The sequence below is a fragment of the Centroberyx gerrardi genome, chromosome 4 (assembly GCF_048128805.1).
Source record: "Centroberyx gerrardi isolate f3 chromosome 4, fCenGer3.hap1.cur.20231027, whole genome shotgun sequence".
Lineage (NCBI taxonomy): Eukaryota > Metazoa > Chordata > Actinopteri > Beryciformes > Berycidae > Centroberyx > Centroberyx gerrardi.
The window spans coordinates 32,668,779-32,692,927 of record NC_136000.1 but is presented as its reverse complement, the minus strand read 5'-3'; the positions used below and the strand labels follow the sequence as shown (position 1 = coordinate 32,692,927).

The 24,149-nt window shown below is 48.8% G+C and overlaps 23 non-coding genes and 2 pseudogenes across 23 annotated transcripts; all 25 read right to left on the bottom strand.

Annotated features, from left to right (window-relative positions):
- Positions 1 to 2,987: 2,987 nt before the first annotated feature.
- LOC144538629 (U5 spliceosomal RNA) lies at positions 2,988 to 3,103 on the bottom strand. Its single transcript, XR_013504415.1, has one exon. It is a non-coding gene; the product is annotated as a U5 spliceosomal RNA (small nuclear RNA).
- A 583-nt stretch (positions 3,104 to 3,686) lies between these two features.
- On the bottom strand, positions 3,687 to 3,877 carry LOC144538796 (U2 spliceosomal RNA). The gene has a single exon (XR_013504580.1). It is a non-coding gene; the product is annotated as a U2 spliceosomal RNA (small nuclear RNA).
- A 167-nt stretch (positions 3,878 to 4,044) lies between these two features.
- On the bottom strand, positions 4,045 to 4,160 carry LOC144538628 (U5 spliceosomal RNA). The gene has a single exon (XR_013504414.1). It is a non-coding gene; the product is annotated as a U5 spliceosomal RNA (small nuclear RNA).
- A 583-nt stretch (positions 4,161 to 4,743) lies between these two features.
- On the bottom strand, positions 4,744 to 4,934 carry LOC144538795 (U2 spliceosomal RNA). The gene has a single exon (XR_013504579.1). It is a non-coding gene; the product is annotated as a U2 spliceosomal RNA (small nuclear RNA).
- A 167-nt stretch (positions 4,935 to 5,101) lies between these two features.
- Positions 5,102 to 5,217, bottom strand: LOC144538627 (U5 spliceosomal RNA). Its single transcript, XR_013504413.1, has one exon. It is a non-coding gene; the product is annotated as a U5 spliceosomal RNA (small nuclear RNA).
- A 583-nt stretch (positions 5,218 to 5,800) lies between these two features.
- Positions 5,801 to 5,986, bottom strand: LOC144538832 (U2 spliceosomal RNA). The gene has a single exon (XR_013504615.1). It is a non-coding gene; the product is annotated as a U2 spliceosomal RNA (small nuclear RNA).
- A 3,590-nt stretch (positions 5,987 to 9,576) lies between these two features.
- LOC144538892 (U2 spliceosomal RNA) lies at positions 9,577 to 9,689 on the bottom strand (annotated as a pseudogene).
- A 167-nt stretch (positions 9,690 to 9,856) lies between these two features.
- Positions 9,857 to 9,972, bottom strand: LOC144538626 (U5 spliceosomal RNA). Its single transcript, XR_013504412.1, has one exon. It is a non-coding gene; the product is annotated as a U5 spliceosomal RNA (small nuclear RNA).
- Positions 9,973 to 10,555: 583 nt separating this feature from the next.
- On the bottom strand, positions 10,556 to 10,741 carry LOC144538835 (U2 spliceosomal RNA). Its single transcript, XR_013504618.1, has one exon. It is a non-coding gene; the product is annotated as a U2 spliceosomal RNA (small nuclear RNA).
- Positions 10,742 to 16,151: 5,410 nt separating this feature from the next.
- LOC144538877 (U2 spliceosomal RNA) lies at positions 16,152 to 16,367 on the bottom strand (annotated as a pseudogene).
- A 167-nt stretch (positions 16,368 to 16,534) lies between these two features.
- LOC144538625 (U5 spliceosomal RNA) lies at positions 16,535 to 16,650 on the bottom strand. The gene has a single exon (XR_013504411.1). It is a non-coding gene; the product is annotated as a U5 spliceosomal RNA (small nuclear RNA).
- A 583-nt stretch (positions 16,651 to 17,233) lies between these two features.
- Positions 17,234 to 17,424, bottom strand: LOC144538794 (U2 spliceosomal RNA). Its single transcript, XR_013504578.1, has one exon. It is a non-coding gene; the product is annotated as a U2 spliceosomal RNA (small nuclear RNA).
- Positions 17,425 to 17,591: 167 nt separating this feature from the next.
- On the bottom strand, positions 17,592 to 17,707 carry LOC144538624 (U5 spliceosomal RNA). Its single transcript, XR_013504410.1, has one exon. It is a non-coding gene; the product is annotated as a U5 spliceosomal RNA (small nuclear RNA).
- Positions 17,708 to 18,290: 583 nt separating this feature from the next.
- Positions 18,291 to 18,481, bottom strand: LOC144538793 (U2 spliceosomal RNA). The gene has a single exon (XR_013504577.1). It is a non-coding gene; the product is annotated as a U2 spliceosomal RNA (small nuclear RNA).
- Positions 18,482 to 18,648: 167 nt separating this feature from the next.
- On the bottom strand, positions 18,649 to 18,764 carry LOC144538623 (U5 spliceosomal RNA). The gene has a single exon (XR_013504409.1). It is a non-coding gene; the product is annotated as a U5 spliceosomal RNA (small nuclear RNA).
- A 583-nt stretch (positions 18,765 to 19,347) lies between these two features.
- On the bottom strand, positions 19,348 to 19,538 carry LOC144538791 (U2 spliceosomal RNA). Its single transcript, XR_013504575.1, has one exon. It is a non-coding gene; the product is annotated as a U2 spliceosomal RNA (small nuclear RNA).
- Positions 19,539 to 19,705: 167 nt separating this feature from the next.
- On the bottom strand, positions 19,706 to 19,821 carry LOC144538622 (U5 spliceosomal RNA). The gene has a single exon (XR_013504408.1). It is a non-coding gene; the product is annotated as a U5 spliceosomal RNA (small nuclear RNA).
- Positions 19,822 to 20,404: 583 nt separating this feature from the next.
- LOC144538790 (U2 spliceosomal RNA) lies at positions 20,405 to 20,595 on the bottom strand. Its single transcript, XR_013504574.1, has one exon. It is a non-coding gene; the product is annotated as a U2 spliceosomal RNA (small nuclear RNA).
- A 167-nt stretch (positions 20,596 to 20,762) lies between these two features.
- LOC144538621 (U5 spliceosomal RNA) lies at positions 20,763 to 20,878 on the bottom strand. The gene has a single exon (XR_013504407.1). It is a non-coding gene; the product is annotated as a U5 spliceosomal RNA (small nuclear RNA).
- Positions 20,879 to 21,461: 583 nt separating this feature from the next.
- LOC144538789 (U2 spliceosomal RNA) lies at positions 21,462 to 21,652 on the bottom strand. The gene has a single exon (XR_013504573.1). It is a non-coding gene; the product is annotated as a U2 spliceosomal RNA (small nuclear RNA).
- Positions 21,653 to 21,819: 167 nt separating this feature from the next.
- LOC144538620 (U5 spliceosomal RNA) lies at positions 21,820 to 21,935 on the bottom strand. Its single transcript, XR_013504406.1, has one exon. It is a non-coding gene; the product is annotated as a U5 spliceosomal RNA (small nuclear RNA).
- Positions 21,936 to 22,518: 583 nt separating this feature from the next.
- LOC144538788 (U2 spliceosomal RNA) lies at positions 22,519 to 22,709 on the bottom strand. Its single transcript, XR_013504572.1, has one exon. It is a non-coding gene; the product is annotated as a U2 spliceosomal RNA (small nuclear RNA).
- Positions 22,710 to 22,876: 167 nt separating this feature from the next.
- LOC144538618 (U5 spliceosomal RNA) lies at positions 22,877 to 22,992 on the bottom strand. Its single transcript, XR_013504404.1, has one exon. It is a non-coding gene; the product is annotated as a U5 spliceosomal RNA (small nuclear RNA).
- Positions 22,993 to 23,575: 583 nt separating this feature from the next.
- On the bottom strand, positions 23,576 to 23,766 carry LOC144538787 (U2 spliceosomal RNA). Its single transcript, XR_013504571.1, has one exon. It is a non-coding gene; the product is annotated as a U2 spliceosomal RNA (small nuclear RNA).
- Positions 23,767 to 23,933: 167 nt separating this feature from the next.
- Positions 23,934 to 24,049, bottom strand: LOC144538617 (U5 spliceosomal RNA). Its single transcript, XR_013504403.1, has one exon. It is a non-coding gene; the product is annotated as a U5 spliceosomal RNA (small nuclear RNA).
- Between the last annotated feature and the right edge of the window lie 100 nt (positions 24,050 to 24,149).

Genomic DNA, 24,149 nt, shown 5'->3' with positions numbered 1-24,149 from the left:
CGATCTCCCTTTCTTTACTTCTTAGAATGACACCCTTACTTTTAATGTCTGCTAAAACCGACATTTCTGTTTTGACTTGTTTAATATCTTCGCTAAAATCCATGCCCTGTTGCTGTAGTTTAAAATAGCGCTGTAGTCGCTTCTGCAGTCCCAGCATGCGTCTGTTTTCCTTATCTTTTTTCTTTTTACCTGCCTTTCTAAAAAAAGTCTGGGTCCTTCCCTTCACCATTTCCCACCAGTGTGCACGTGTGTCGTACAAGTCTTGAAGGGTCTGCCACTCTTTATACTGCTCCCTGAACTGGCTAACTAACTCCCTATCCTCTAACAGGGAGCAGTTGAGCTTCCACAGACCACTTCCTGTTGTCAAACCCGAAAAAGGTGAGAGGGTGCAGGAGAGCATTATGTGATCAGAGAAGAAAACAGGGGTCAATCTAGCATCGGTTGGCGGGCAGTCCCTTGTAAAAATATAGTCTATGCGAGAGGCTCTGTTGCCGTCACCACTGAACCAGGTGAAGCCTTCCTCTCCGGGATGCATGATTTTAAAACAGTCTTGGAGTTTAAAATCCCTGCATAAACCCTGCAATAAACACGATGTTTTATCAATTTTAAAATCCTCCCCTGCCCCCTTCCTATCCTTGCTGGATAAAACACAGTTAAAATCCCCTCCTACCACTAGCGGTGCCCTACCCAGCAAGTGGGACTGCAGGTCTTCTAAAAGGTCATACCTGTCGTTTCTGTCGTTAAAACCATAAATATTTAGTACGTTAAAATCCTTTCCCATGTACGTCAGATGTGCTAAAAGTGCCCGCCCGTCTCTCACCACAGTGCTGCCCTTCACCAGAATAGAGGGGTTTTTAATTAAAATGGCCACTCCATCGTTCCTGTTTTCATTTGATCCGCTCCATATGGATTCTTGTGGCCACTTCTCCTCCCATTCCCTGTAGTGTTTTAAAAACGGTATGGCACACTCCTGGAGTAAAAACACATCTGCATTAAAAGCACTCAGAAAGGATAAAACTGTTGTGGCTCTAACTCCTGACCTCACACTTCTCACATTGAGGGTGGAAATGATGAGGGTCATGTGTATTATGTTTAAAACAACAGGCATGACAGTTTAAAAGAATTGAAATAACAGGGTTAAAAACCTAAAAGAGAAATGCAGCTAACCAAATAATTGTGAATGCAGCTCTTCCTTTCCCTTTATGGGGGAAAGGGGAGGGGTCTGAGCTCCATTCCCTTTCCGGACTCTGGCAGCTGGTCTTGGGGGTAATGCCGCGTTCAGTACTGAGTCCTTGGGGGTTGATTGCAGAGCTACATTTAAAAAGGAGACCTGGTTTGGAGAACTGGAGGGGAAGACTCTGGACTCCTCCACAGACGAGCTGTCTGAGGGGTACACAGCTCTCCCCCGCTTCCCTGAGGCTCCAGGAGTCTCAGGGGACAGTTCTGAAGCAGGCCTCTTGATTTGCTGGGCATCGGGGAGGGGGCCATCATTTCCAGTTCCGCTCTCTGCCTGCATTGCCTCCTCTCCCTCAGCACTCTCCATTTGTGGGGCAATAACAGGCCCCTCCCCCTCTCCCGCCTCACCTGATCCCTCTCCTCCAACCACAGGATTTGGCGGGAGATTTGAATTTTCTAGCCCAGCCTTTTCAATTTGCTCTCCAACTGCCTCCCTTTGTCCACCATCTTGTTCCTCATTCTCGGCCTTCTTGTTAGCCTTTAGCTTGTTGGCAAAGGATTTTGGGCAATCTCTGAAGATATGATTTGACTCTCCACAAAGATTACACTTTCTGCCATTTGGACACTGCTCAAAAGCATGCCCAATTTCTCTACACTTCCCACAAACAATTTTTTGGCACGCTTCTACCAGGTGCCCATGCTCACCACACTTGCGGCAGAGCTTGGGTTGTCCCTGGTAGTGAATGTAGCCTCTGTTGTCTCCCAGAACTATCATTGATGGCAGATGTTTCAGGCCCTGGTAGCCCTGGGGGTCCTGCCATTGTTGAATGGGGACCCTCCAGGCGCAAGTCCAAATGCCATCCTCATCTCTCACTTTGGTAGCCTGGCCCTTAACAGTGCAATATCTTCCCAGCCACAAACAAATGTCATCTGCATTCACTGTCTCATTGAACATTCTGACAATAACCACTTTTGAGGCATTGTCAGTCAGTTTCTCTACATTGAAAGCAGAAAACTGGGTTTTTACCTTTTCAAAGCGTGTCCAAAATTCTCTATGCACAATCGCGGATCCGAAACTTACATCGAATCCTTTGTTGAAGGGAAGGGTCAAAATACAATTCAAGTCCTTTGCCGTGAAACCTAATGCCTTTTGTATGAGCTTCCTGGAGAAGTCCATTCTGGACATCTCCAGGAGCCTGCCATCTTTTTCTTTAAACTTAAAACGCACGCTGTGGTGCCTCCGCATGCCGGCATGGCCAGCCGACATGGTGGGGACACCACACGTTAAGAACAATTAAGAAAACTAAACCACCACGTACAAAAACCAAAGAACTAAAAACAGGGCTAAAAAGGAGAATAAAACAGTGAAATCACTCCTAAAAGGTGAAATACAAAACACTTACCTTTTCTCGGGTGGTTTGGTCTTGGTGAAGGTCTCACAGAGGGCAGGCAAGCAAAGACTCTGAGCCGATGAATTCCTGTTGGTGAAAGAAATACAACCACAAAAAATTGTAATATTTTTCACTTTAGGAATAAATATATTTTCCTCCCAAGTGTGGGTAACAATCGATGCCACAAACAGGCAAGAATTTTTACCACCAGCAGGAGGCGATCGCAGTCTTAGCCAAAAGACCGAGAAGCGATAACCCCTGGCCGTTGGCAGCACAAGGCCGCCCCTCCGGTCCGGTCCGTCCTCGTCGGGGTGTCACAGTATTTTGCCATAACAACTGCTGGTGCTTAGCACCTCCGCCCACGGAGTCTCTGGTGTACTTGTTGACCTAGTTTTCTATTTCCTTGCACAACGGTACAGGGCTCAGCCAAAGTGCTAAGCCCGCCAAAAATACCTTTAACTCTTTGGTGTTACTCTCCACGGAAGTCTTTAGTAAAAGGCGAAAGACTTATGCGTTATGAAGAGAAACCAGAGTAAGTACAGCCTCCGGCCACAAGAGCAGCCAAAGACCCTAGTCGTCTCGGTCAACAGCTTCACGGTGCTCCCCGTTTGGCTAGCTGCATAGCAAAGTACAGGCCACGCCTTTGCTGGCACTCCACCCCGCCTTCTCAGGAGCTTAATCCAATCCGATGACCCGGAAACTCATGCGTAGCCATTGCGCGCAGGCTCCTAGAGCCACTGCAATGACTGGTCAATCCCCCGTGCTCAAAATCACTGGTCTTGTTGTGTTAAAGTGCGCAAAGCTTGAGGGGAACAGGCCGCGCTTGTTTGTACAGCATGTCTACCCGTCGGGGCAATTGAACCCTTGTCCCCTGCGCAACAAGTAGGAAGATTGGCCACTGTACTAAGCAGGAGCACACTCTTTCACACCCTGAATAAGCTACCGGTGAGAATAGATTAGCTAAGGCAAACGGGGAGAAAACGCAGCACAGGCTGCTTTGACCAATTTCGAGGCGCACAAAAGCGCCGTCCACTTTGTTCTTGGTCTTTCGGTCAAATTAGGTATGACTTGCAGACTGGCTTTCCATGTTTTCAAACGTTGCTTTTCCACAGAGTGAGAGAAGGGTGCACCGTTCCCAGCGGCACTGCAATACCGGGTCGATGCGTGGAGCGAACGGAGCAAGCCCCTTTTTCAACTCCTGGTTCTAAAAATCCGTTTAATATGTTGTCCCCTTATAGAGGACGTATCAGATATTAAACTGATAAGAACAGATACTACACTTGATCTTAGCCAAAAGGCCGAGAAGCGATAACCCCTGGCCGTTGGCAGCACAAGGCCGCCCCTCCGGTCCGGTCCGTCCTCGTCGGGGTGTCACAGTATTTTGCCATAACAACTGCTGGTGCTTAGCACCTCCGCCCACGGAGTCTCTGGTGTACTTGTTGACCTAGTTTTCTATTTCCTTGCACAACGGTACAGGGCTCAGCCAAAGTGCTAAGCCCGCCAAAAATACCTTTAACTCTTTGGTGTTACTCTCCACGGAAGTCTTTAGTAAAAGGCGAAAGACTTATGCGTTATGAAGAGAAACCAGAGTAAGTACAGCCTCCGGCCACAAGAGCAGCCAAAGACCCTAGTCGTCTCGGTCAACAGCTTCACGGTGCTCCCCGTTTGGCTAGCTGCATAGCAAAGTACAGGCCACGCCTTTGCTGGCACTCCACCCCGCCTTCTCAGGAGCTTAATCCAATCCGATGACCCGGAAACTCATGCGTAGCCATTGCGCGCAGGCTCCTAGAGCCACTGCAATGACTGGTCAATCCCCCGTGCTCAAAATCACTGGTCTTGTTGTGTTAAAGTGCGCAAAGCTTGAGGGGAACAGGCCGCGCTTGTTTGTACAGCATGTCTACCCGTCGGGGCAATTGAACCCTTGTCCCCTGCGCAACAAGTAGGAAGATTGGCCACTGTACTAAGCAGGAGCACACTCTTTCACACCCTGAATAAGCTACCGGTGAGAATAGATTAGCTAAGGCAAACGGGGAGAAAACGCAGCACAGGCTGCTTTGACCAATTTCGAGGCGCACAAAAGCGCCGTCCACTTTGTTCTTGGTCTTTTGGTCAAATTAGGTATGACTTGCAGACTGGCTTTCCATGTTTTCAAACGTTGCTTTTCCACAGAGTGAGAGAAGGGTGCACCGTTCCCAGCGGCACTGCAATACCGGGTCGATGCGTGGAGCGAACGGAGCAAGCCCCTTTTTCAACTCCTGGTTCTAAAAATCCGTTTAATATGTTGTCCCCTTATAGAGGACGTATCAGATATTAAACTGATAAGAACAGATACTACACTTGATCTTAGCCAAAAGGCCGAGAAGCGATAACCCCTGGCCGTTGGCAGCACAAGGCCGCCCCTCCGGTCCGGTCCGTCCTCGTCGGGGTGTCACAGTATTTTGCCATAACAACTGCTGGTGCTTAGCACCTCCGCCCACGGAGTCTCTGGTGTACTTGTTGACCTAGTTTTCTATTTCCTTGCACAACGGTACAGGGCTCAGCCAAAGTGCTAAGCCCGCCAAAAATACCTTTAACTCTTTGGTGTTACTCTCCACGGAAGTCTTTAGTAAAAGGCGAAAGACTTATGCGTTATGAAGAGAAACCAGAGTAAGTACAGCCTCCGGCCACAAGAGCAGCCAAAGACCCTAGTCGTCTCGGTCAACAGCTTCACGGTGCTCCCCGTTTGGCTAGCTGCATAGCAAAGTACAGGCCACGCCTTTGCTGGCACTCCACCCCGCCTTCTCAGGAGCTTAATCCAATCCGATGACCCGGAAACTCATGCGTAGCCATTGCGCGCAGGCTCCTAGAGCCACTGCAATGACTGGTCAATCCCCCGTGCTCAAAATCACTGGTCTTGTTGTGTTAAAGTGCGCAAAGCTTGAGGGGAACAGGCCGCGCTTGTTTGTACAGCATGTCTACCCGTCGGGGCAATTGAACCCTTGTCCCCTGCGCAACAAGTAGGAAGATTGGCCACTGTACTAAGCAGGAGCACACTCTTTCACACCCTGAATAAGCTACCGGTGAGAATAGATTAGCTAAGGCAAACGGGGAGAAAACGCAGCACAGGCTGCTTTGACCAATTTCGAGGCGCACAAAAGCGCCGTCCACTTTGTTCTTGGTCTTTCGGTCAAATTAGGTATGACTTGCAGACTGGCTTTCCATGTTTTCAAACGTTGCTTTTCCACAGAGTGAGAGAAGGGTGCACCGTTCCCAGCGGCACTGCAATACCGGGTCGATGCGTGGAGCGAACGGAGCAAGCCCCTTTTTCAACTCCTGGTTCTAAAAATCCGTTTAATATGTTGTCCCCTTATAGAGGACGTATCAGATATTAAACTGATAAGAACAGATTTTTTTCTTTCGAAAAAATTTATTGACACTTTTTTCAAAAAGTCGTACACTGTTTACAATCATAAAATCCTTCACAAACACACATCTTTTCAAAATACAACAAACAAATAAATACTCTGTAAAACCACGTTCCTTTGTTTAAAACAATAAAAGCAATTGTTTTAAAGTGGATTACAGATAAGATAACATTGTATTAAAAGTTGTGGAAAATAAATAAATAAATGAATAAATAAATAATTGTCTCTGTGTATATCAGTGTACATTCGTTGTGCAGGGGCGGGATGAGTCCCTAACAAGGATCAACTCATCCCGCTCTCCCGAACAGCTTTGGGTCTCTCGGAACCTGTTCCTGGTGCTCAGAGGGGACCCTCTCCCTTCTGCTCCTTCCCACCTGCCACACCCGGAGAGCCAGGCCGCCGCTGCCTTGACCCTTTATTTGTGTGGCTCCGGCTCCCACGTCCGAATGGGCACAGAGGCGATTCTTCTTTGTGGCTGCGTCCTAGGCCTGCCGCCTGCAGCGACGGCTGCTTGCACCGCCGCTGTGGCCATCTGGATCGCAGCCACGGGGGGGATCTGCATGTGCTTCCTTACCAGCAGGTTTCTGGAGGTCCATATGGCGTCTTTGATGGCGGCCAGGGTGAGCCACTGTTTGGCAAAGTCTGCTGGTAATGTTTGTTCCTGGCCCACCCCGTACAGCACTAGCTGTGCTGTCAGGACCTCCCCTGCTGGTAAGTACGGGAATTTTAGGGAGCCGGCCATTGCCCACTGGTCTACAGCAGCGCTGCACTCCCAGAGCAGATGCCTCACCGACTCAGGTGCGCCACACCCCGGTCGGGGGCAAGTTGAGAGCGTTGACATGCCCCGGGAGTGCATTACGGACCTGACTGGGAGGATCTCATGAGCCACCATCCACGACAGGTCCCGGAGTCTGTTCGGGAGGGCGGGATGGTTTACGTTGCGCCAAACTGTTGAGGACTCACCTATTGTGAGCCCGCGCACTGGATACATTGATTCCCGCTCCTGCACAACAGAGAGAAGAGAGCGATGGTGGGTTAAAATAGACAGCTCCTCTTGCTCTAGTTTAAAATGCTTTAAGAATTTCCGGATAAAAGCGTAGGCCGGTGGCAGATTAAAAGACACAGGTACTCTAAGATCAACGGGTAAAACTTTTAGGTGTCTGAGGTAGGACCCCATCCAGAATCGTGCCATTGCTGTCGTTTTGTCATCTCTGGATGGGGCTGTGGCGTAGGTGATGTGCAGGGTGCTGTATCGGCTTCCTAAAAACTGGTGTAGGTCCGGGACTCCCTTTCCTCCTTTCTCTTTCGGCTTTTTCATCACCTCTCTCCTCAGCCTCTCCCACTTGGACCCCCACAGGAAATAAAAGATGGCGCGTTCCAGATCTAAAAGCACTCTTCGTGGTGGGATAAAAACAGAACTGATTAATAAAAGCAAAGGTAAAATCACTGCTTTAATGATTAAAACCTTTCCTTCCATTGTCAGTCTTCTAAGTCCCCAGTACCCTAGTCTCTGTCTAACTTTCCCTACCACGTCTGGCCAGTTTCCTTTTCCTCCCCCCTCCCTGTCAAATTTAACCCCCAGTATTTTTTGGTCAGTCTGGGTCACAGTCAAGGGGAGTCCTGTCGTCTCGGTCGCTGTCCACGGTCCGTAAGTTTGGGCTTGAGTCTTATCTCGGTTAAGCTTTGACCCAGAGGCCTGTCCGAACCAGTCAGTCAAGTCCAGTGTCCTGTTGACAGATAAAAGGTCAGTACATAAAATGTTAAAATCGTCCATATATATTGCACATTTGGTGGTCAATCCCCCGCTCCCCGGGATTGCCACCCCATTGATTCTTTGGTCCCTTCTCAAGATCTGTGCCAACGGCTCTATACAGGTCACGTAGAGGAGGGCTGATAACGGACAACCCTGACGGACACCGCAGTGTATGTTAACTGCTTTTGTTAGATGCCCATTAACAACAAATCTGCTGGTAATGTCCCGGTACAGCAATCCCACCCAAGCTATAAACCTTTCTGGAAACCCCATTTTTTGCAGTACCTGGAAAAGGTACTGGTGCGAGATCCGATCAAAGGCTTTCTCAAAATCTAAATTTAGGACTACTAGCCGGATGTTTCTGTCTCTCGCATAACAGATGGTGTCTCGGATCAGTACGAGGCTGTCGGTGATCTTCCTCCCCGGGATGGCACAGGCTTGATCCGGGTGAATCACCTCCTCTAAAACCAGGGACATACGAGCAGATAAAAGTTTACTAAAAAGTTTGCAGTCAAGATTTAAGAGGGTGATAGGTCTCCAGTTTTTCAGTTCAGTCCTGTCATTTTTTTTGTATAGTAGAGTCACTATCCCTGCTCTAAAACTGTCAGGTAGTCTGTCTAGTCCTTCGAAATCCATAAAAACAGAAAGTAGGTCCGGTGCTAAAATGTCCCAAAAAGTCAGATAAAAGTCCAAGGGAAGCCCGTCTTCTCCTGGGGACTTCCCTTTCTTAAAATTTTGTACACATTTATCTAACTCTAAAAGGGTAAAACCTTGGGTTAAAAGCACACTGTCCTTTACTGTTTTGTCAATGAATTTTAAAACCTCTGTCATGGTGTCTGTTTTAATATTTTTTTCTTTGTAAAGATCCCCGTAAAAGCTCTCTATAGTGTCTTTGATTTCTTCTGTTGTGTTTGCTGTGTACCCACTTTCTTTTTTTAGTTGTAAAATACCCCCCCCTTTGTTGACAATTTTCTTAAAAAAATATCTGGTACACTTTTCCCCTTCCTCGATCTCCCTTTCTTTACTTCTTAGAATGACACCCTTACTTTTAATGTCTGCTAAAACCGACATTTCTGTTTTGACTTGTTTAATATCTTCGCTAAAATCCATGCCCTGTTGCTGTAGTTTAAAATAGCGCTGTAGTCGCTTCTGCAGTCCCAGCATGCGTCTGTTTTCCTTATCTTTTTTCTTTTTACCTGCCTTTCTAAAAAAAGTCTGGGTCTTTCCCTTCACCATTTCCCACCAGTGTGCACGTGTGTCGTACAAGTCTTGAAGGGTCTGCCACTCTTTATACTGCTCCCTGAACTGGCTAACTAACTCCCTATCCTCTAACAGGGAGCAGTTGAGCTTCCACAGACCACTTCCTGTTGTCAAACCCGAAAAAGGTGAGAGGGTGCAGGAGAGCATTATGTGATCAGAGAAGAAAACAGGGGTCAATCTAGCATCGGTTGGCGGGCAGTCCCTTGTAAAAATATAGTCTATGCGAGAGGCTCTGTTGCCGTCACCACTGAACCAGGTGAAGCCTTCCTCTCCGGGATGCATGATTTTAAAACAGTCTTGGAGTTTAAAATCCCTGCATAAACCCTGCAATAAACACGATGTTTTATCAATTTTAAAATCCTCCCCTGCCCCCTTCCTATCCTTGCTGGATAAAACACAGTTAAAATCCCCTCCTACCACTAGCGGTGCCCTACCCAGCAAGTGGGACTGCAGGTCTTCTAAAAGGTCATACCTGTCGTTTCTGTCGTTAAAACCATAAATATTTAGTACGTTAAAATCCTTTCCCATGTACGTCAGATGTGCTAAAAGTGCCCGCCCGTCTCTCACCACAGTGCTGCCCTTCACCAGAATAGAGGGGTTTTTAATTAAAATGGCCACTCCATCGTTCCTGTTTTCATTTGATCCGCTCCATACTGATAAGAACAGATACTACACTTGATCTTAGCCAAAAGGCCGAGAAGCGATAACCCCTGGCCGTTGGCAGCACAAGGCCGCCCCTCCGGTCCGGTCCGTCCTCGTCGGGGTGTCACAGTATTTTGCCATAACAACTGCTGGTGCTTAGCACCTCCGCCCACGGAGTCTCTGGTGTACTTGTTGACCTAGTTTTCTATTTCCTTGCACAACGGTACAGGGCTCAGCCAAAGTGCTAAGCCCGCCAAAAATACCTTTAACTCTTTGGTGTTACTCTCCACGGAAGTCTTTAGTAAAAGGCGAAAGACTTATGCGTTATGAAGAGAAACCAGAGTAAGTACAGCCTCCGGCCACAAGAGCAGCCAAAGACCCTAGTCGTCTCGGTCAACAGCTTCACGGTGCTCCCCGTTTGGCTAGCTGCATAGCAAAGTACAGGCCACGCCTTTGCTGGCACTCCACCCCGCCTTCTCAGGAGCTTAATCCAATCCGATGACCCGGAAACTCATGCGTAGCCATTGCGCGCAGGCTCCTAGAGCCACTGCAATGACTGGTCAATCCCCCGTGCTCAAAATCACTGGTCTTGTTGTGTTAAAGTGCGCAAAGCTTGAGGGGAACAGGCCGCGCTTGTTTGTACAGCATGTCTACCCGTCGGGGCAATTGAACCCTTGTCCCCTGCGCAACAAGTAGGAAGATTGGCCACTGTACTAAGCAGGAGCACACTCTTTCACACCCTGAATAAGCTACCGGTGAGAATAGATTAGCTAAGGCAAACGGGGAGAAAACGCAGCACAGGCTGCTTTGACCAATTTCGAGGCGCACAAAAGCGCCGTCCACTTTGTTCTTGGTCTTTCGGTCAAATTAGGTATGACTTGCAGACTGGCTTTCCATGTTTTCAAACGTTGCTTTTCCACAGAGTGAGAGAAGGGTGCACCGTTCCCAGCGGCACTGCAATACCGGGTCGATGCGTGGAGCGAACGGAGCAAGCCCCTTTTTCAACTCCTGGTTCTAAAAATCCGTTTAATATGTTGTCCCCTTATAGAGGACGTATCAGATATTAAACTGATAAGAACAGATTTTTTTCTTTCGAAAAAATTTATTGACACTTTTTTCATAAAGTCGTACACTGTTTACAATCATAAAATCCTTCACAAACACACATCTTTTCAAAATACAACAAACAAATAAATATGAATACTCTGTAAAACCACGTTCCTTTGTTTAAAACAATAAAAGCAATTGTTTTAAAGTGGATTACAGATAAGATAACGTTGTATTAAAAGTTGTGGAAAATAAATAAATAAATGAATAAATAAATAATTGTCTCTGTGTATATCAGTGTACATTCGTTGTGCAGGGGCGGGATGAGTCCCTAACAAGGATCAACTCATCCCGCTCTCCCGAACAGCTTTGGGTCTCTCGGAACCTGTTCCTGGTGCTCAGAGGGGACCCTCTCCCTTCTGCTCCTTCCCACCTGCCACACCCGGAGAGCCAGGCCGCCGCTGCCTTGACCCTTTATTTGTGTGGCTCCGGCTCCCACGTCCGAATGGGCACAGAGGCGATTCTTCTTTGTGGCTGCGTCCTAGGCCTGCCGCCTGCAGCGACGGCTGCTTGCACCGCCGCTGTGGCCATCTGGATCGCAGCCACGGGGGGGATCTGCATGTGCTTCCTTACCAGCAGGTTTCTGGAGGTCCATATGGCGTCTTTGATGGCGGCCAGGGTGAGCCACTGTTTGGCAAAGTCTGCTGGTAATGTTTGTTCCTGGCCCACCCCGTACAGCACTAGCTGTGCTGTCAGGACCTCCCCTGCTGGTAAGTACGGGAATTTTAGGGAGCCGGCCATTGCCCACTGGTCTACAGCAGCGCTGCACTCCCAGAGCAGATGCCTCACCGACTCAGGCGCGCCACACCCCGGTCGGGGGCAAGTTGAGAGCGTTGACATGCCCCGGGAGTGCATTACGGACCTGACTGGGAGGATCTCATGAGCCACCATCCACGACAGGTCCCGGAGTCTGTTCGGGAGGGCGGGATGGTTTACGTTGCGCCAAACTGTTGAGGACTCACCTATTGTGAGCCCGCGCACTGGATACATTGATTCCCGCTCCTGCACAACAGAGAGAAGAGAGCGATGGTGGGTTAAAATAGACAGCTCCTCTTGCTCTAGTTTAAAATGCTTTAAGAATTTCCGGATAAAAGCGTAGGCCGGTGGCAGATTAAAAGACACAGGTACTCTAAGATCAACGGGTAAAACTTTTAGGTGTCTGAGGTAGGACCCCATCCAGAATCGTGCCATTGCTGTCGTTTTGTCATCTCTGGATGGGGCTGTGGCGTAGGTGATGTGCAGGGTGCTGTATCGGCTTCCTAAAAACTGGTGTAGGTCCGGGACTCCCTTTCCTCCTTTCTCTTTCGGCTTTTTCATCACCTCTCTCCTCAGCCTCTCCCACTTGGACCCCCACAGGAAATAAAAGATGGCGCGTTCCAGATCTAAAAGCACTCTTCGTGGTGGGATAAAAACAGAACTGATTAATAAAAGCAAAGGTAAAATCACTGCTTTAATGATTAAAACCTTTCCTTCCATTGTCAGTCTTCTAAGTCCCCAGTACCCTAGTCTCTGTCTAACTTTCCCTACCACGTCTGGCCAGTTTCCTTTTCCTCCCCCCTCCCTGTCAAATTTAACCCCCAGTATTTTTTGGTCAGTCTGGGTCACAGTCAAGGGGAGTCCTGTCGTCTCGGTCGCTGTCCACGGTCCGTAAGTTTGGGCTTGAGTCTTATCTCGGTTAAGCTTTGACCCAGAGGCCTGTCCGAACCAGTCAGTCAAGTCCAGTGTCCTGTTGACAGATAAAAGGTCAGTACATAAAATGTTAAAATCGTCCATATATATTGCACATTTGGTGGTCAATCCCCCGCTCCCCGGGATTGCCACCCCATTGATTCTTTGGTCCCTTCTCAAGATCTGTGCCAACGGCTCTATACAGGTCACGTAGAGGAGGGCTGATAACGGACAACCCTGACGGACACCGCAGTGTATGTTAACTGCTTTTGTTAGATGCCCATTAACAACAAATCTGCTGGTAATGTCCCGGTACAGCAATCCCACCCAAGCTATAAACCTTTCTGGAAACCCCATTTTTTGCAGTACCTGGAAAAGGTACTGGTGCGAGATCCGATCAAAGGCTTTCTCAAAATCTAAATTTAGGACTACTAGCCGGATGTTTCTGTCTCTCGCATAACAGATGGTGTCTCGGATCAGTACGAGGCTGTCGGTGATCTTCCTCCCCGGGATGGCACAGGCTTGATCCGGGTGAATCACCTCCTCTAAAACCAGGGACATACGAGCAGATAAAAGTTTACTAAAAAGTTTGCAGTCAAGATTTAAGAGGGTGATAGGTCTCCAGTTTTTCAGTTCAGTCCTGTCATTTTTTTTGTATAGTAGAGTCACTATCCCTGCTCTAAAACTGTCAGGTAGTCTGTCTAGTCCTTCGAAATCCATAAAAACAGAAAGTAGGTCCGGTGCTAAAATGTCCCAAAAAGTCAGATAAAAGTCCAAGGGAAGCCCGTCTTCTCCTGGGGACTTCCCTTTCTTAAAATTTTGTACACATTTATCTAACTCTAAAAGGGTAAAACCTTGGGTTAAAAGCACACTGTCCTTTACTGTTTTGTCAATGAATTTTAAAACCTCTGTCATGGTGTCTGTTTTAATATTTTTTTCTTTGTAAAGATCCCCGTAAAAGCTCTCTATAGTGTCTTTGATTTCTTCTGTTGTGTTTGCTGTGTACCCACTTTCTTTTTTTAGTTGTAAAATACCCCCCCCTTTGTTGACAATTTTCTTAAAAAAATATCTGGTACACTTTTCCCCTTCCTCGATCTCCCTTTCTTTACTTCTTAGAATGACACCCTTACTTTTAATGTCTGCTAAAACCGACATTTCTGTTTTGACTTGTTTAATATCTTCGCTAAAATCCATGCCCTGTTGCTGTAGTTTAAAATAGCGCTGTAGTCGCTTCTGCAGTCCCAGCATGCGTCTGTTTTCCTTATCTTTTTTCTTTTGACCTGCCTTTCTAAAAAAAGTCTGGGTCTTTCCCTTCACCATTTCCCACCAGTGTGCACGTGTGTCGTACAAGTCTTGAAGGGTCTGCCACTCTTTATACTGCTCCCTGAACTGGCTAACTAACTCCCTATCCTCTAACAGGGAGCAGTTGAGCTTCCACAGACCACTTCCTGTTGTCAAACCCGAAAAAGGTGAGAGGGTGCAGGAGAGCATTATGTGATCAGAGAAGAAAACAGGGGTCAATCTAGCATCGGTTGGCGGGCAGTCCCTTGTAAAAATATAGTCTATGCGAGAGGCTCTGTTGCCGTCACCACTGAACCAGGTGAAGCCTTCCTCTCCGGGATGCATGATTTTAAAACAGTCTTGGAGTTTAAAATCCCTGCATAAACCTTGCAATAAACACGATGTTTTATCAATTTTAAAATCCTCCCCTGCCCCCTTCCTATCCTTGCTGGATAAAACACAGTTAAAATCCCCTCCTACCACTAGCGGTGCCCTACCCAGCAAGTGGGACTGCAGGTCTTCTAAAAGGTCATACCTGTCGTTTCTGTCGTTAAAACCATAAATATTTAGTACGTTAAAATCCTTTCCCATGTACGTCAGATGTGCTAAAAGTGCCCGCCCGTCTCTCACCACAGTGCTGCCCTTCACCAGAATAGAGGGGTTTTTAATTAAAATGGCCACTCCATCGTTCCTGTTTTCATTTGATCCGCTCCATATGGATTCTTGTGGCCACTTCTCCTCCCATTCCCTGTAGTGTTTTAAAAACGGTATGGCACACTCCTGGAGTAAAAACACATCTGCATTAAAAGCACTCAGAAAGGATAAAACTGTTGTGGCTCTAACTCCTGACCTCACACTTCTCACATTGAGGGTGGAAATGATGAGGGTCATGTGTATTATGTTTAAAACAACAGGCATGACAGTTTAAAAGAATTGAAATAACAGGGTTAAAAACCTAAAAGAGAAATGCAGCTAACCAAATAATTGTGAATGCAGCTCTTCCTTTCCCTTTATGGGGGAAAGGGGAGGGGTCTGAGCTCCATTCCCTTTCCGGACTCTGGCAGCTGGTCTTGGGGGTAATGCCGCGTTCAGTACTGAGTCCTTGGGGGTTGATTGCAGAGCTACATTTAAAAAGGAGACCTGGTTTGGAGAACTGGAGGGGAAGACTCTGGACTCCTCCACAGACGAGCTGTCTGAGGGGTACACAGCTCTCCCCCGCTTCCCTGAGGCTCCAGGAGTCTCAGGGGACAGTTCTGAAGCAGGCCTCTTGATTTGCTGGGCATCGGGGAGGGGGCCATCATTTCCAGTTCCGCTCTCTGCCTGCATTGCCTCCTCTCCCTCAGCACTCTCCATTTGTGGGGCAATAACAGGCCCCTCCCCCTCTCCCGCCTCACCTGATCCCTCTCCTCCAACCACAGGGTTTGGCGGGAGATTTGAATTTTCTAGCCCAGCCTTTTCAATTTGCTCTCCAACTGCCTCCCTTTGTCCACCATCTTGTTCCTCATTCTCGGCCTTCTTGTTAGCCTTTAGCTTGTTGGCAAAGGATTTTGGGCAATCTCTGAAGATATGATTTGACTCTCCACAAAGATTACACTTTCTGCCATTTGGACACTGCTCAAAAGCATGCCCAATTTCTCTACACTTCCCACAAACAATTTTTTGGCACGCTTCTACCAGGTGCCCATGCTCACCACACTTGCGGCAGAGCTTGGGTTGTCCCTGGTAGTGAATGTAGCCTCTGTTGTCTCCCAGAACTATCATTGATGGCAGATGTTTCAGGCCCTGGTAGCCCTGGGGGTCCTGCCATTGTTGAATGGGGACCCTCCAGGCGCAAGTCCAAATGCCATCCTCATCTCTCACTTTGGTAGCCTGGCCCTTAACAGTGCAATATCTTCCCAGCCACAAACAAATGTCATCTGCATTCACTGTCTCATTGAACATTCTGACAATAACCACTTTTGAGGCATTGTCAGTCAGTTTCTCTACATTGAAAGCAGAAAACTGGGTTTTTACCTTTTCAAAGCGTGTCCAAAATTCTCTATGCACAATCGCGGATCCGAAACTTACATCGAATCCTTTGTTGAAGGGAAGGGTCAAAATACAATTCAAGTCCTTTGCCGTGAAACCTAATGCCTTTTGTATGAGCTTCCTGGAGAAGTCCATTCTGGACATCTCCAGGAGCCTGCCATCTTTTTCTTTAAACTTAAAACGCACGCTGTGGTGCCTCCGCATGCCGGCATGGCCAGCCGACATGGTGGGGACACCACACGTTAAGAACAATTAAGAAAACTAAACCACCACGTACAAAAACCAAAGAACTAAAAACAGGGCTAAAAAGGAGAATAAAACAGTGAAATCACTCCTAAAAGGTGAAATACAAAACACTTACCTTTTCTCGGGTGGTTTGGTCTTGGTGAAGGTCTCACAGAGGGCAGGCAAGCAAAGACTCTGAGCCGATGAATTCCTGTTGGTGAAAGAAATACAACCACAAAAAATTGTAATATTTTTCACTTTAGGAATAAATATATTATCCTCCCAAGTGTGGGTAACAATCAATGCCACAAACAGGCAAGAATTTTTACCACCAGCAGGAGGCGATCGCAGTCTTAGCCAAAAGGCCGAGAAGCGATGTACTGATAAGAACAGATACTACACTTGATCTTAGCCAAAAGGCCGAGAAGCGATAACCCCTGGCCGTTGGCAGCACAAGGCCGCCCCTCCGGTCCGGTCCGTCCTCGTCGGGGTGTCACAGTATTTTGCCATAACAACTGCTGGTGCTTAGCACCTCCGCCCACGGAGTCTCTGGTGTACTTGTTGACCTAGTTTTCTATTTCCTTGCACAACGGTACAGGGCTCAGCCAAAGTGCTAAGCCCGCCAAAAATACCTTTAACTCTTTGGTGTTACTCTCCACGGAAGTCTTTAGTAAAAGGCGAAAGACTTATGCGTTATGAAGAGAAACCAGAGTAAGTACAGCCTCCGGCCACAAGAGCAGCCAAAGACCCTAGTCGTCTCGGTCAACAGCTTCACGGTGCTCCCCGTTTGGCTAGCTGCATAGCAAAGTACAGGCCACGCCTTTGCTGGCACTCCACCCCGCCTTCTCAGGAGCTTAATCCAATCCGATGACCCGGAAACTCATGCGTAGCCATTGCGCGCAGGCTCCTAGAGCCACTGCAATGACTGGTCAATCCCCCGTGCTCAAAATCACTGGTCTTGTTGTGTTAAAGTGCGCAAAGCTTGAGGGGAACAGGCCGCGCTTGTTTGTACAGCATGTCTACCCGTCGGGGCAATTGAACCCTTGTCCCCTGCGCAACAAGTAGGAAGATTGGCCACTGTACTAAGCAGGAGCACACTCTTTCACACCCTGAATAAGCTACCGGTGAGAATAGATTAGCTAAGGCAAACGGGGAGAAAACGCAGCACAGGCTGCTTTGACCAATTTCGAGGCGCACAAAAGCGCCGTCCACTTTGTTCTTGGTCTTTCGGTCAAATTAGGTATGACTTGCAGACTGGCTTTCCATGTTTTCAAACGTTGCTTTTCCACAGAGTGAGAGAAGGGTGCACCGTTCCCAGCGGCACTGCAATACCGGGTCGATGCGTGGAGCGAACGGAGCAAGCCCCTTTTTCAACTCCTGGTTCTAAAAATCCGTTTAATATGTTGTCCCCTTATAGAGGACGTATCAGATATTAAACTGATAAGAACAGATACTACACTTGATCTTAGCCAAAAGGCCGAGAAGCGATAACCCCTGGCCGTTGGCAGCACAAGGCCGCCCCTCCGGTCCGGTCCGTCCTCGTCGGGGTGTCACAGTATTTTGCCATAACAACTGCTGGTGCTTAGCACCTCCGCCCACGGAGTCTCTGGTGTACTTGTTGACCTAGTTTTCTATTTCCTTGCACAACGGTACAGGGCTCAGCCAAAGTGCTAAGCCCGCCAAAAATACCTTTAACTCTTTGGTGTTACTCTCCACGGAAGTCTTTAGTAAAAGGCGAAAGACTTATGCGTTATGAAGAGAAACCAGAGTAAGTACAGCCTCCGGCCACAAGAGCAGCCAAAGACCCTAGTCGTCTCGGTCAACAGCTTCACGGTGCTCCCCGTTTGGCTAGCTGCATAGCAAAGTACAGGCCACGCCTTTGCTGGCACTCCACCCCGCCTTCTCAGGAGCTTAATCCAATCCGATGACCCGGAAACTCATGCGTAGCCATTGCGCGCAGGCTCCTAGAGCCACTGCAATGACTGGTCAATCCCCCGTGCTCAAAATCACTGGTCTTGTTGTGTTAAAGTGCGCAAAGCTTGAGGGGAACAGGCCGCGCTTGTTTGTACAGCATGTCTACCCGTCGGGGCAATTGAACCCTTGTCCCCTGCGCAACAAGTAGGAAGATTGGCCACTGTACTAAGCAGGAGCACACTCTTTCACACCCTGAATAAGCTACCGGTGAGAATAGATTAGCTAAGGCAAACGGGGAGAAAACGCAGCACAGGCTGCTTTGACCAATTTCGAGGCGCACAAAAGCGCCGTCCACTTTGTTCTTGGTCTTTCGGTCAAATTAGGTATGACTTGCAGACTGGCTTTCCATGTTTTCAAACGTTGCTTTTCCACAGAGTGAGAGAAGGGTGCACCGTTCCCAGCGGCACTGCAATACCGGGTCGATGCGTGGAGCGAACGGAGCAAGCCCCTTTTTCAACTCCTGGTTCTAAAAATCCGTTTAATATGTTGTCCCCTTATAGAGGACGTATCAGATATTAAACTGATAAGAACAGATACTACACTTGATCTTAGCCAAAAGGCCGAGAAGCGATAACCCCTGGCCGTTGGCAGCACAAGGCCGCCCCTCCGGTCCGGTCCGTCCTCGTCGGGGTGTCACAGTATTTTGCCATAACAACTGCTGGTGCTTAGCACCTCCGCCCACGGAGTCTCTGGTGTACTTGTTGACCTAGTTTTCTATTTCCTTGCACAACGGTACAGGGCTCAGCCAAAGTGCTAAGCCCGCCAAAAATACCTTTAACTCTTTGGTGTTACTCTCCACGGAAGTCTTTAGTAAAAGGCGAAAGACTTATGCGTTATGAAGAGAAACCAGAGTAAGTACAGCCTCCGGCCACAAGAGCAGCCAAAGACCCTAGTCGTCTCGGTCAACAGCTTCACGGTGCTCCCCGTTTGGCTAGCTGCATAGCAAAGTACAGGCCACGCCTTTGCTGGCACTCCACCCCGCCTTCTCAGGAGCTTAATCCAATCCGATGACCCGGAAACTCATGCGTAGCCATTGCGCGCAGGCTCCTAGAGCCACTGCAATGACTGGTCAATCCCCCGTGCTCAAAATCACTGGTCTTGTTGTGTTAAAGTGCGCAAAGCTTGAGGGGAACAGGCCGCGCTTGTTTGTACAGCATGTCTACCCGTCGGGGCAATTGAACCCTTGTCCCCTGCGCAACAAGTAGGAAGATTGGCCACTGTACTAAGCAGGAGCACACTCTTTCACACCCTGAATAAGCTACCGGTGAGAATAGATTAGCTAAGGCAAACGGGGAGAAAACGCAGCACAGGCTGCTTTGACCAATTTCGAGGCGCACAAAAGCGCCGTCCACTTTGTTCTTGGTCTTTCGGTCAAATTAGGTATGACTTGCAGACTGGCTTTCCATGTTTTCAAACGTTGCTTTTCCACAGAGTGAGAGAAGGGTGCACCGTTCCCAGCGGCACTGCAATACCGGGTCGATGCGTGGAGCGAACGGAGCAAGCCCCTTTTTCAACTCCTGGTTCTAAAAATCCGTTTAATATGTTGTCCCCTTATAGAGGACGTATCAGATATTAAACTGATAAGAACAGATACTACACTTGATCTTAGCCAAAAGGCCGAGAAGCGATAACCCCTGGCCGTTGGCAGCACAAGGCCGCCCCTCCGGTCCGGTCCGTCCTCGTCGGGGTGTCACAGTATTTTGCCATAACAACTGCTGGTGCTTAGCACCTCCGCCCACGGAGTCTCTGGTGTACTTGTTGACCTAGTTTTCTATTTCCTTGCACAACGGTACAGGGCTCAGCCAAAGTGCTAAGCCCGCCAAAAATACCTTTAACTCTTTGGTGTTACTCTCCACGGAAGTCTTTAGTAAAAGGCGAAAGACTTATGCGTTATGAAGAGAAACCAGAGTAAGTACAGCCTCCGGCCACAAGAGCAGCCAAAGACCCTAGTCGTCTCGGTCAACAGCTTCACGGTGCTCCCCGTTTGGCTAGCTGCATAGCAAAGTACAGGCCACGCCTTTGCTGGCACTCCACCCCGCCTTCTCAGGAGCTTAATCCAATCCGATGACCCGGAAACTCATGCGTAGCCATTGCGCGCAGGCTCCTAGAGCCACTGCAATGACTGGTCAATCCCCCGTGCTCAAAATCACTGGTCTTGTTGTGTTAAAGTGCGCAAAGCTTGAGGGGAACAGGCCGCGCTTGTTTGTACAGCATGTCTACCCGTCGGGGCAATTGAACCCTTGTCCCCTGCGCAACAAGTAGGAAGATTGGCCACTGTACTAAGCAGGAGCACACTCTTTCACACCCTGAATAAGCTACCGGTGAGAATAGATTAGCTAAGGCAAACGGGGAGAAAACGCAGCACAGGCTGCTTTGACCAATTTCGAGGCGCACAAAAGCGCCGTCCACTTTGTTCTTGGTCTTTCGGTCAAATTAGGTATGACTTGCAGACTGGCTTTCCATGTTTTCAAACGTTGCTTTTCCACAGAGTGAGAGAAGGGTGCACCGTTCCCAGCGGCACTGCAATACCGGGTCGATGCGTGGAGCGAACGGAGCAAGCCCCTTTTTCAACTCCTGGTTCTAAAAATCCGTTTAATATGTTGTCCCCTTATAGAGGACGTATCAGATATTAAACTGATAAGAACAGATACTACACTTGATCTTAGCCAAAAGGCCGAGAAGCGATAACCCCTGGCCGTTGGCAGCACAAGGCCGCCCCTCCGGTCCGGTCCGTCCTCGTCGGGGTGTCACAGTATTTTGCCATAACAACTGCTGGTGCTTAGCACCTCCGCCCACGGAGTCTCTGGTGTACTTGTTGACCTAGTTTTCTATTTCCTTGCACAACGGTACAGGGCTCAGCCAAAGTGCTAAGCCCGCCAAAAATACCTTTAACTCTTTGGTGTTACTCTCCACGGAAGTCTTTAGTAAAAGGCGAAAGACTTATGCGTTATGAAGAGAAACCAGAGTAAGTACAGCCTCCGGCCACAAGAGCAGCCAAAGACCCTAGTCGTCTCGGTCAACAGCTTCACGGTGCTCCCCGTTTGGCTAGCTGCATAGCAAAGTACAGGCCACGCCTTTGCTGGCACTCCACCCCGCCTTCTCAGGAGCTTAATCCAATCCGATGACCCGGAAACTCATGCGTAGCCATTGCGCGCAGGCTCCTAGAGCCACTGCAATGACTGGTCAATCCCCCGTGCTCAAAATCACTGGTCTTGTTGTGTTAAAGTGCGCAAAGCTTGAGGGGAACAGGCCGCGCTTGTTTGTACAGCATGTCTACCCGTCGGGGCAATTGAACCCTTGTCCCCTGCGCAACAAGTAGGAAGATTGGCCACTGTACTAAGCAGGAGCACACTCTTTCACACCCTGAATAAGCTACCGGTGAGAATAGATTAGCTAAGGCAAACGGGGAGAAAACGCAGCACAGGCTGCTTTGACCAATTTCGAGGCGCACAAAAGCGCCGTCCACTTTGTTCTTGGTCTTTCGGTCAAATTAGGTATGACTTGCAGACTGGCTTTCCATGTTTTCAAACGTTGCTTTTCCACAGAGTGAGAGAAGGGTGCACCGTTCCCAGCGGCACTGCAATACCGGGTCGATGCGTGGAGCGAACGGAGCAAGCCCCTTTTTCAACTCCTGGTTCTAAAAATCCGTTTAATATGTTGTCCCCTTATAGAGGACGTATCAGATATTAAACTGATAAGAACAGATACTACACTTGATCTTAGCCAAAAGGCCGAGAAGCGATAACCCCTGGCCGTTGGCAGCACAAGGCCGCCCCTCCGGTCCGGTCCGTCCTCGTCGGGGTGTCACAGTATTTTGCCATAACAACTGCTGGTGCTTAGCACCTCCGCCCACGGAGTCTCTGGTGTACTTGTTGACCTAGTTTTCTATTTCCTTGCACAACGGTACAGGGCTCAGCCAAAGTGCTAAGCCCGCCAAAAATACCTTTAACTCTTTGGTGTTACTCTCCACGGAAGTCTTTAGTAAAAGGCGAAAGACTTATGCGTTATGAAGAGAAACCAGAGTAAGTACAGCCTCCGGCCACAAGAGCAGCCAAAGACCCTAGTCGTCTCGGTCAACAGCTTCACGGTGCTCCCCGTTTGGCTAGCTGCATAGCAAAGTACAGGCCACGCCTTTGCTGGCACTCCACCCCGCCTTCTCAGGAGCTTAATCCAATCCGATGACCCGGAAACTCATGCGTAGCCATTGCGCGCAGGCTCCTAGAGCCACTGCAATGACTGGTCAATCCCCCGTGCTCAAAATCACTGGTCTTGTTGTGTTAAAGTGCGCAAAGCTTGAGGGGAACAGGCCGCGCTTGTTTGTACAGCATGTCTACCCGTCGGGGCAATTGAACCCTTGTCCCCTGCGCAACAAGTAGGAAGATTGGCCACTGTACTAAGCAGGAGCACACTCTTTCACACCCTGAATAAGCTACCGGTGAGAATAGATTAGCTAAGGCAAACGGGGAGAAAACGCAGCACAGGCTGCTTTGACCAATTTCGAGGCGCACAAAAGCGCCGTCCACTTTGTTCTTGGTCTTTCGGTCAAATTAGGTATGACTTGCAGACTGGCTTTCCATGTTTTCAAACGTTGCTTTTCCACAGAGTGAGAGAAGGGTGCACCGTTCCCAGCGGCACTGCAATACCGGGTCGATGCGTGGAGCGAACGGAGCAAGCCCCTTTTTCAACTCCTGGTTCTAAAAATCCGTTTAATATGTTGTCCCCTTATAGAGGACGTATCAGATATTAAACTGATAAGAACAGATACTACACTTGATCTTAGCCAAAAGGCCGAGAAGCGATAACCCCTGGCCGTTGGCAGCACAAGGCCGCCCCTCCGGTCCGGTCCGTCCTCGTCGGGGTGTCACAGTATTTTGCCATAACAACTGCTGGTGCTTAGCACCTCCGCCCACGGAGTCTCTGGTGTACTTGTTGACCTAGTTTTCTATTTCCTTGCACAACGGTACAGGGCTCAGCCAAAGTGCTAAGCCCGCCAAAAATACCTTTAACTCTTTGGTGTTACTCTCCACGGAAGTCTTTAGTAAAAGGCGAAAGACTTATGCGTTATGAAGAGAAACCAGAGTAAGTACAGCCTCCGGCCACAAGAGCAGCCAAAGACCCTAGTCGTCTCGGTCAACAGCTTCACGGTGCTCCCCGTTTGGCTAGCTGCATAGCAAAGTACAGGCCACGCCTTTGCTGGCACTCCACCCCGCCTTCTCAGGAGCTTAATCCAATCCGATGACCCGGAAACTCATGCGTAGCCATTGCGCGCAGGCTCCTAGAGCCACTGCAATGACTGGTCAATCCCCCGTGCTCAAAATCACTGGTCTTGTTGTGTTAAAGTGCGCAAAGCTTGAGGGGAACAGGCCGCGCTTGTTTGTACAGCATGTCTACCCGTCGGGGCAATTGAACCCTTGTCCCCTGCGCAACAAGTAGGAAGATTGGCCACTGTACTAAGCAGGAGCACACTCTTTCACACCCTGAATAAGCTACCGGTGAGAATAGATTAGCTAAGGCAAACGGGGAGAAAACGCAGCACAGGCTGCTTTGACCAATTTCGAGGCGCACAAAAGCGCCGTCCACTTTGTTCTTGGTCTTTCGGTCAAATTAGGTATGACTTGCAGACTGGCTTTCCATGTTTTCAAACGTTGCTTTTCCACAGAGTGAGAGAAGGGTGCACCGTTCCCAGCGGCACTGCAATACCGGGTCGATGCGTGGAGCGAACGGAGCAAGCCCCTTTTTCAACTCCTGGTTCTAAAAATCCGTTTAATATGTTGTCCCCTTATAGAGGACGTATCAGATATTAAACTGATAAGAACAGATACTACACTTGATCTTAGCCAAAAGGCCGAGAAGCGATAACCCCTGGCCGTTGGCAGCACAAGGCCGCCCCTCCGGTCCGGTCCGTCCTCGTCGGGGTGTCACAGTATTTTGCCATAACAACTGCTGGTGCTTAGCACCTCCGCCCACGGAGTCTCTGGTGTACTTGTTGACCTAGTTTTCTATTTCCTTGCACAACGGTACAGGGCTCAGCCAAAGTGCTAAGCCCGCCAAAAATACCTTTAACTCTTTGGTGTTACTCTCCACGGAAGTCTTTAGTAAAAGGCGAAAGACTTATGCGTTATGAAGAGAAACCAGAGTAAGTACAGCCTCCGGCCACAAGAGCAGCCAAAGACCCTAGTCGTCTCGGTCAACAGCTTCACGGTGCTCCCCGTTTGGCTAGCTGCATAGCAAAGTACAGGC